Source organism: Saccopteryx bilineata, chromosome 7 (assembly GCF_036850765.1).
Source record: "Saccopteryx bilineata isolate mSacBil1 chromosome 7, mSacBil1_pri_phased_curated, whole genome shotgun sequence".
Lineage (NCBI taxonomy): Eukaryota > Metazoa > Chordata > Mammalia > Chiroptera > Emballonuridae > Saccopteryx > Saccopteryx bilineata.
Genome location: NC_089496.1, coordinates 34,787,556 through 34,797,575, shown reverse-complemented (window position 1 = coordinate 34,797,575; position 10,020 = coordinate 34,787,556). Strand labels below are relative to the sequence as shown.

At 37.7% G+C, this 10,020-nt stretch overlaps 1 protein-coding gene across 3 annotated transcripts in view; it reads left to right on the top strand.

Annotated features, from left to right (window-relative positions):
• The first annotated feature begins 345 nt into the window (after positions 1–345).
• The window catches only part of DGKB (diacylglycerol kinase beta), a 647,089-nt gene continuing 637,414 nt past the window's right edge, over positions 346–10,020 (top strand). The window contains exon 1 of one of the 3 annotated variants that reach the window (XM_066239339.1): positions 346–404. The gene's annotated coding sequence lies outside the window, so the exon portion shown is untranslated. Of the gene's footprint in view, positions 405–703; positions 936–10,020 lie in introns of those variants that run through there. The other 2 variants (XM_066239338.1, XM_066239340.1) reach the window with 2 other exon arrangements.

The following is a 10,020-nucleotide window of genomic DNA, read 5'->3' as shown; positions in this document are numbered from 1 at the left end:
TGGTATCAGGTTTTGTGTTAGAGAGGCAATGTATCCTGAATCGTAGCAATTGCATTTTGAATCAAGCTTACTGTCTGGACAATAGCCACTGATACCTGCATAGCTTCCTTCCTTGTCTTATAAGGGGTCCAGCAGTTAAAAGAGCTGAAAAGCACTGTCTCCCTGTCTCATTATTCTCTGAGCTGCAACAGCAAGAGTAGCAACGGCAGCTGTAGAAGCGGCAGCCAGAGATAGGCAGGGCTATTGCAGCCGCGCAGCTCGCCTCCTCCTCAACACACACACATACACACTCACACACACACACACACACACTCGCACACTCCACAGATTTCCAATATCAGCGCGTCTTGAGATAAATCAAGGACTCAAAGCGATGAGAGAAGAGCATTAGTCACGGACAACAGGTATTTTCAGCTCTGACAAATTCAGTCGCCTTCTGGTGCTTATTGGTATGGGTAATAAAACAATCCTCCGTGGTAACTAGCCTGAGTGGGAGACTGGAGGTGGCCGCGGAAAGGGAGAGGGAAGTGGGAGGAGTGAGAGGTGGGGAGAGGAGGATGCCAGGGGTGACTTTCAGGCTCCGGAAACCTACATCTTTCAGGCTCTGCTGCTTTGGACTTGCCAATTTTCGGGGACTGGTAGCTGCAGGCAGCCTGTGTTGTTGACTGGAAGTGGATTTCCATCTTCACTGACACTAGTTAGAATGGGCCGTGTGTGCTGGAAGGGGGTGGGAGGAGGGAGGAGGAGATGCTGGGAGCAGAGTTCTTGAAGCTCCACTTCTCTGGGGAAGCCGAGCGGAGAGGGAGCTTTCTCACGGAGCCCAGAGCGTGCGAACTGGGAAGGATCCTGGTGGCTGGCTGGTCCCAGTTGCTCTCAGGAAAAGCAGTTGCTCTCGCTTCAGAGATGCGCCCAGCCTTCTTCTGCATCACACTGCAGTAAGTTAAACTCGACATGGTTAACAATTTGGGTGGCTTTCTGGGGTTGTGGTGCGGGGGAAGGGAAGCCAGCCAAGAAGAGATGGTGAGGAAAGTTAGAGAAGCATCGCTTTGAATTCTCCAGGAGATGAGGCATAGGTTTGTCCTCCTGACTCCTGTCCTAGTTCTGCTGGAATCGGTTACTCGGTTATTTGCAGACAGATTGCGCTGGTCGGCTAGGTATGTAGAAAGTCCCCGTCCATTGTGATTTTAAGGCAGCAAAACTGGTCTTGGCGCTCTAGATTTAAATACAAGTGTGGTCTCCTGAAAGTTACTAAGGGATGACAGCTTGTCTTTTCAACAGAAAAGTCATCAAGGAGGCTGGGTTAGACTTTCAAATGCCCAGTGAATTGTTTAAAAGTTTCTTTGCAGACTTATTTCCTCACCTGTAAAATAAAGAAGCCATCAAAACAAAGCAAACCAGGAGTCTTTGATTTACTTTATTAAATCAAAACAGAACGTGAAGTAGGTCTCTAGATAACTGCTAGGCAACAACCTAGGAGACACTGATGATATGATAAACTGAAATTCAAATACTCTTGAGTGGGTGGAATGTTCAGGGTTCCCCCATTGCTAACTTAACTACTACAATCATTTCCCCTGCTGGCTGAATGGCCCCTTCCCTGTGATTTAAGAGTGGTGGTTTTAACTGATGACTTTAGATGACTTTATTCTTAGAACCAAGCTATATTGTGTCCAACTGTCAAGTATAAAGAAAAAAAAAAGGCTTAACAAACTTTAAAAAAAACAACTCCAACTGGTTGCTCAAATTGCAGATAACCAACTCTTTTAAAAGGAGGTAAAAATAGGTCAGCAAGGGCCAGCCCATTGTAAAGCTAATGACCAATGTGAATGCCAGCGGAGTACTAAAGGTCTTTTCTAGAAGGGAAACCAGAAATAATTAATTGAAAAATCTTGAAGTATCTAACCAGGTCCCTTTCCCACTGACCAGATTTTAACAACGAAGAAAAATAAAAACAATTCCTCAAGCAGAAAGGCTATGTTACATAAAAGCATTACAAATTAGTTGCAGGATTATAGAAGAAATTACTGAAGTACTATAGTCTTCTCCAAGAAAGATTATGAAAACAAACAAACAAACAAACAAAACAACAGAGGTACCCTAAACCAGAACTCAGTATTTTCAGCTGGACACATAAATATGTGCCCATAAATTCTATAGTGTAAATGAATATCAAAATTTGTGAAATAACCATTGTGAAATGCAAAGTATGTAATTATGAAATTCTTTGTTATTAGAAAAGAGCAAACTAAGGATCACTTTTATTCTATTATTTTCATTTTAAATTGTGTTACCCTTTTCTAATCCACTTAATTCTCATTATTTTATTACAAGTAAATAAAACATTCTGAATGTAATGAGTTACTTTGCCTACTTCTGCTGGGATCTGAAGATCTGTAGATATGATATTTTTTGCCATTATTGAAATACCCTATTTGTTAGAGGTAATCCATCCCACACAAACACATAATTTCTCAGGGCAGAATTCTACCTATCACTTTGTAACTCCCTGAGTAAATATAACTTAGGGGGTATATTTGTTACGATAGTATATGCATGAAGGTGGTTAAACATTTTAGACAGCAATAAAAAAGAAAAAGAAACATCTACACAAAAATTCAAAGAATATGGTTGAAGCAAGTTACAGGCAATTCCTTGATACTCTGAATAGATTATTTCCTGAACCTTGAGTATTTTGCTAAAGAGAAGAAAAATCAAAGCCTGATTGGAATTGATAGGAATTGAGATCAAATGAGAATTTGTCAGAACTTCTTTAAGATAGAAACTTAGATGGGTGGAGTTTGAGTATTGGAAATAACTTTGCTTCATATTTTGGTGGTTTTACTAGTGAGCAAACCTCAAGTCATATCTGAGAAGATTTCCAAAACCATTTTTTTTAAGTGAAACAATTGTTTTAAGGTTTAAACCATTGGTATGGTTTGCTGGGGCAGCGTCTGAATTAGACAAGTGTTTTATGATTCTTGCTTTTTCTTGCACACTTTTGAAAGAAGGAATACCTGTAACCAGAAAAGTCAGACAAAAATAACTGCTGGTCCCTCAATCTAATTCTGCCTACTAATCATGAGTATGACACTGATATATATAAACTTAAAATGACGTTTTGAGAATATCCTATCCTAAATGCTTTTCCTTCTGGCTGGTTTCAGGAAAAGAAGTGTACTTATGTATGCATAATACTGGTGCACTATTCTCTTAAAAGTCATACCCTCTAGCCTCGGAGCACCAGCCTGAAGGAAGCTCTAGGCAAAATTTTAAAGGCGCCACTTCCAATCGCCCTTTCCCTTCTCTGGCATTTTCTCTCTCTTGTAAAACACCAACACAAATTCTTAGCTCAGGTAAAACTCCCATGCACTTATTCACCCTTAGGTATTAACTGTGAAGTAGGTTCACCTCCTTAATAGCTCCTTGGGTTACCTGCATGTATGATTTACTCACCACACAATGCACTCTCAACAGGTACTAGGTTAAGCCCTTTCAGTAGGTCTTGTCATGTATGTGGTAACAGCAGCAGGAGGGAGATGACGTTCTCTTCCATTTACCAGAGACTGAATCCTGGAGAGGATAAGCAAACTGCCTAAAGCAACATATTTAGTAAATGGTGGGCTAGGATAATCCCCAGGTGTGACTAGGCTAATTCTTAATCACTTTGTTTCCTTGGTTTGTTATTGATGAAGTGGAGTGACTTTATTATTGAGAGTGCTTGAGAAATCATACCAGTTAGGAGAAAATTCCCTCCTTTATTGGTACCCAAGATTAGATCTACCTAATTTGAAACCTAAAATGACCCCAAAACTTGGCATACACAACCATTCCTATTGTAGTGCTCTGCTATGGCTTCATAAACTGTGAATATATATATATATATATATATATATATATATATATATATATATATATAGAGAGAGAGAGAGAGAGAGAGAGAGAGAGAGAGAGAGAGGACATGTTTGCCAGGAAAGATGATGGAGTTCACATAGGAGAAGAGGAGTTATAAGGTCCAGACACCAAGGGGGTTGAAAGGAGAATAAGAGATCACATGGTAGAAGGCTGTTATGAGACCTTGTCCAGATTCTGTGTCCTATGAGAGTCTTAAAAACAAACTGTGCTGTGTGGGGAGATTTTTAAAGTCACAGATAAAGCACAGACTCAAAACATCTCCTTAAATAATTGTAAGGTGTCTTTAGAGAAATTAGATGTGTTCATGTGATTTCCTTTATGTATTTTTTTAAAGCCTAGTAAATTATGATTCAAAGGAGAGTGGAGAGAAAGGTCAGGTGATTACTGAAGAGGTCAGAGAGTGCATGAAAATATCACTAGTTCTTGAATAATCACTTGGTGAAAATTTGCCAGGAAATAAAAGGACATCTTTAACTGCTGAGGATCAAAACAAAATGGTTCATTTAGGTAGAAGTTGAAGTGTTAAGGAGAATAACATGATTACTGTCACTTGTCTTCTTATTGCAGAAGACAAATGCTAACAAGGAATAAAATGAAAATATAATGGGCAGAAAGCCAAAAAATATTTTAAGATAAGTCTTTCACAGCATACTAAATTTAAACAGCTGAAATTATTTTTAAAATATTACCTGAGTCAACAATTTGAAATGAAGGATTTGCTTCTTTTTTTTTTTTTCTTTTTAACGAGAATCTGTATTGTGTTATAAATTAGGAACAGGATGTCTTTGACTCAGTTATTTTGTATTGGCAATATGCCAATCACTACAGATCAAAGAGCACACAAGCTGTCACATTCCAAATCAGAGTATACATGTATATCTATGCTTTATAAGGAAATTTGATGTTACTGAGTTATTGCCACGTGTGTGTGTGTGTGTGTGTGTGTGTGTGTGTGTGTGTGTGTAGGGTGGAGTTTTCTCTTGTTTCTTGCCATTTATGACCCCATAGGTTAAGGTTATGAATAGAGTTCATTTTTGAATATGAGGCTTCAGATCTCTTCTTGTTGTTTAAAGATGACAGGAACTTTTCTTAAGTACTTACTATACGTCAATTGCTTATATAAGCATCTTGCATATGTAATCTTGACCATATGCTTATCATCCCCATTCCCATTTTAAAAAGAATAAACAAAGAGAGTTAAATGACTTACAGTTAGAAATGAGTAGGAATGGAGCTAAGGTATGAATCAGACAGTCTGGCTCTAGAAGCCATGTTTTTAACTAACAGGTTCCAGGTCCACTCACTGTTAACTATCACTGGCTTGTTAGAACCCTCGATGGTTCTTGCTATTTGTCCTGCTTTTGTCTCTGCTTCACCTGAGTCAGTAATTTCTTTCTTTACTGCCAAATCCTCTGCCCTCACTCCATTAGTGTTTCACCTGATGAAGCGTCATTCTCCTTTAAGCTTCATGACTTTCTGGGATTCTCTGTGGATTCTACCCCACTGTCCTTTGCAGCGTCCCTGAGATTGTGCTTGCCTTTATTGTGGAATATGCAGGGGTCCCCAAACTTTTTACACAGGGGGCCAGTTCACTGTCCCTCAGACTGTTGGAGGGCCGCCACATACAGTGACCACCAATGAAAGAGGTGCCCCTTCCAGAAGTGCGGTGGGGGGCCGGATAAATGGCCTCAGTGGGCCGCATGCGGTCCACGGCCCTGTTAGAGGGTTGAAATACTCTCCTTTCTACACTTGGGGAAGGAAACCAGATTTTATTTATCTTTGGAACTTGAGTGCTAAGCATAGTTTCTAATACAATATTGGAAGTCAATAAACACTTCTTTTATAAATTGAATTCAAAGCTCTAATTCAATTCCCTGAAGGGATAAGTAGTTCCACTTCTACAGTCTTTTTCTGCAAAAAGAGTAGAGAGTGGTCTTTTAAATGTAATTTCAAGGCTGGAGGCACATAGTATATTTTAATAAATTAAACTCATAATTAGTATAAAATTACTCAAAAGACATGTACAGACATGTACCATACTCTGTAGTATTGGATGATGGGTACACAACACAATATACAGATCTTGTATATTAGAGATGTATGCCTGAGACCTATATGATTCTATTAACCAATGTCACCTCATCAAACTTAATAATAAAATAAAGTATAGGACAGTATTTTTGAATATGACAGATGGCATATTTATTTCCAGATCACAATTTTGAACTTTTTAATGATAGCTAATTTCTGGTACTAATGTATCTTTGGTGGGTAAGAGTAATAAATACTAGAATAAGGTTCATCACCTGACCTGTGGTGGCGTAGTAGATAAAGCATCGAGCTGGAATGTTGAAGTTGCTGGTTCAAAACCCCAGGCTTGCCTGGTCAAGGCACATATGGGAGTTGATGCTACATGCCCCCCCCCAAATGAATAAAAAAAAATCTTTCTAAAATTATTTAAAAATAAAATAAAATAAATAATTTAGAATGAAATTTATCAAAGATGTTTTTCTCTTGTGGGACAATGAAGTAAAATTGTAAAATGGAGCTTTTTAAAAATTGTTTTTTGATTCTTATTTTCTTTGATAAATAATCTTGAAAAGATATTAATTCAGCCAATCAATCCTTACTCCTCTTCCCCCAAAAAAGCACTTTCAGTTTATGAAATAATTTAGATTTTACATATTAATGATTGTTTAAATTTCTTTCATCTAGTATTTAAGTATTGTAATAGTGTGAACTGTATGGATATCATATATGACTTTCCAAATATATTTTTTTATTAAAAGTATCTTGGGTCAATTAACTCTATTGTATTCTCTTTCTAATCCACATTGATCAGTTATCAAGTATTCAGTTTTAAAGCAGAAGAAAGACAGATGGAATTAGAAGTGGTATAGCTGTACTGCTCACAAAAATTAAGGGGCATATCAAAATGAATATGAAGCAATATATTTAAATTTCCTTTGGAAGGGAGTTCTATCAATATAGTAACTTCAGGATAAGACAGCAGGGCCTTCCTTTATAACATATGTGTGTATATCATATATATAAATATATACATAAAGAGTTTTAGCTTATATAATGCTTTGATTATTCATGATGATGGAATTGTAGATTAAGGTGTGGAGAAATTAACTCCATATATAATTTTATCAATATGAAAAGATGCTTATTTGATTTTATTATTCCTTCTTAGGCACTTTTATATATAAGGTTTAACACTTATTCTTTGCATTAAAATTGCCTGACCTCAAGTCTTGACTACTTAGGTAACCTTGAGCAAATAACTTACATTCTATGCTTTAGAGTTCTCTTTGTGAAACAGGAACAATAAAAGTGATATTCAGGGGAAGGAGGTACTGGGGCTGGGTAAAAACAGTGAAGGGATTAAGCAAAAACAAACAAACAAAAACATCAACAAACCAAAACTCATAGACACAAACAATAGTATGGTGATTACCAGAGGGAAAGGAAGGTGAGAACTGGTGGAAGAGAGTATTGGGAACAGGGATAAATGGTGTTAGAAAAAGGCTTGACTTGGGGTGGTGAATACACAGTACAATGTACACATGATGTATTAAAAAACTGTATACCCGAAACCTATATAAAATTTATTAACTAATGTCACCCCAAAAATTCCATTTAAAGGCCCTGTCCGATTGGCTCAGTGGGAGAGCATTGGCTGGCAGGTGGAAGTCCGGGTTTGATTTCCAGTCAAAGCACACAAGAGAAGCAACCATCTGCTCTCCACCCCTCCCCCATTTTTCTTTCTCTCTTCCTCTTTCATAGCCATAGCTTGAATGGTTAGAGCAAAGTTGGCCCTGGATGTAGAGGATGGCTCTATGGCCTCCCCTTAGGTGCTTAAATAGCTTGTTTGCTGAGCAACAGAGCAGTGGCCCAGATAGGTAGAGCATCACCTGGTAGAGGGCTTGCTGGGTGGATCCTGTTGGGTCATATGTGGGAGTCTGTCTGCCTCCCCACCTCTCACTTAATAAAAAAAAAATTCAATTTTAAGAAATGATATCCAATTCACAGAATCATATGATTTAATCAGCACACAAGGGACATAGAACAGCAGACAAATAATTATCCAAAAATATTAGTTATCAGCTTGACTAGACGGTGGCACAGTGGATAGAGCTTTGGCCTAGAATGCTAAGGACCCAGGCTCAAAACCCAGAGGTCGCCAGATTGAGCGTGGGTTCATCCAGCTTGAGTACAGGCTCACCATCTTGAAAATGGGGTTGCTGCCTTGAGTGTGAGATTGTACATATGACCCCATGGTCGCTGGCTGGAGCCCAAAGGTCACTGGCTTGAAGCCTAAGTTCACTGGCCTAAGCTCAAGTTCACTCGCTTGAGCAAGGGGTCACTCACTCTGCTGTAACTACCCTCCCCCTGCCCCGGTCAAGGCACATATGAGAAAGCAATCAATGATCAACTAAGGTGGCTCAACGAAGAATTGATGCTTCTCATCTCTCTCCCTTCCTGTCTTTTTGTCCCTATCTGTTTCTCTTTCTGTCTAGCTCTATTTCTCTTGCTAAAAAAAATAAAATAAAATATTAGTAATTTATTATTTTTTATTTACTTTGGATATTTTCTCAAGTAAAGTGTAATGTGTTAATTGCAAAGAAAATGTTCTAAATAAAATCTAAATCAAAAAGCACTTTTTATTTTAGTTTTATTAATAGAAATTTATGAGACTCAAAACATAATAAATATCATAAAAACCACCCTGTTTATGTAGTGTATACTTTACTAATTACTTTGCCCAAAAAGGTTTTTGTTGAATTATTAGAACGGTGATATTTAATACAAATAAATGAGTTACATGTAAACACACTCAAAAGGGTTGCTGGAATTTAATCACCCATCAGAAATTTTAATTTCCTTCCCCTTCCCTAAAACCATAACACGAGGTCTTTCATCTTCTTCCTCTGACATTCTTAACACAATCACAGTTATCATTCATTTAATATTAAAAAGTGATGTTCTGCTTTTTATCTATATTGAGTACTCCGTTATTTGTGTGTAAGCATACTAGGAAAATGTGACCTCTTATGTGAGGAAATCTATTACTTCTTAAATCGATTCCTTTTGAATTATATGAGCTGGGAAGGAGAAGAAATGGCAGTACTACGGAAAAGCATTATTACAGGATCCTTGACCTGAAAACAGAACTTTAAGTCCAAAATATGAGTTTGTAGTTTATTCAGCAACTTGTTCTGCTGAGACAGAGAATGTTAGGAAATGGTTCTTTCTGGGCTTTTGACCAAGAAATCCCTTTGCTGAGTCCTTAATGAAAAGAAATAAAGACTAGGGAATTCTGGTTTGCCTGCCTGACATAGCAGGTATTTTAGAGATTGTAAAGAACGCTCAGCTACTTTTGGGAAGTTTAAAGTTCATATAAATAGACATAGTTATTAAAAACTATTACCGTAAGAAGCAGAACTACGAGCACTGTGACACTGTCTCCCGTTCCATCCTTCAGATACTGATGTCAGGCTCGGGGAAGAAAGAGTAAAATTATAGACAAGCACCCACGGTGCTGCGGGTGCTTCAGTGGATGATAAAGGGAGGCTCAAGGACCTGACTTACTGTTGTTATAAAACATGCTATGAAAGAAACAAAAAGCTCAAAGAGAGAACAGTGGGCCTATTTGCTAGAGCATGACTGGTTTCAAGACTTAAAAGTCTCAAACCTACCACCCTCCTGTTATGCATTATTATTACTATTATTATTATTATTATTGAACAGATTTGTGATGATAATAGTGAGTGAAAGAGGCTTATATACCAGAAGTAATCCTTAAAACCAAGACAGTTGAACTCCTGGTGAATCAGATTTTTTAGAATTATTAAGGAACACATTTTCATTCAGTCAACAACATGACTCCCACATTGTTGTGTTTTTTTTATCTTTGTTTATATTGTAAGATTATTCGACTTGTGGCAGCTTTTAAAGATTAGAAAAATGCAAGTACTTAATGTTGCTTAGTAACTTCCCTTGCCTGTCATTTTGGGTTGCACATAAACAACTTGTAACTTCCCCATACTTATCCCAAATTACTAGACTCGACAAAGAGCACACAAGCTTATGAGTCACTTT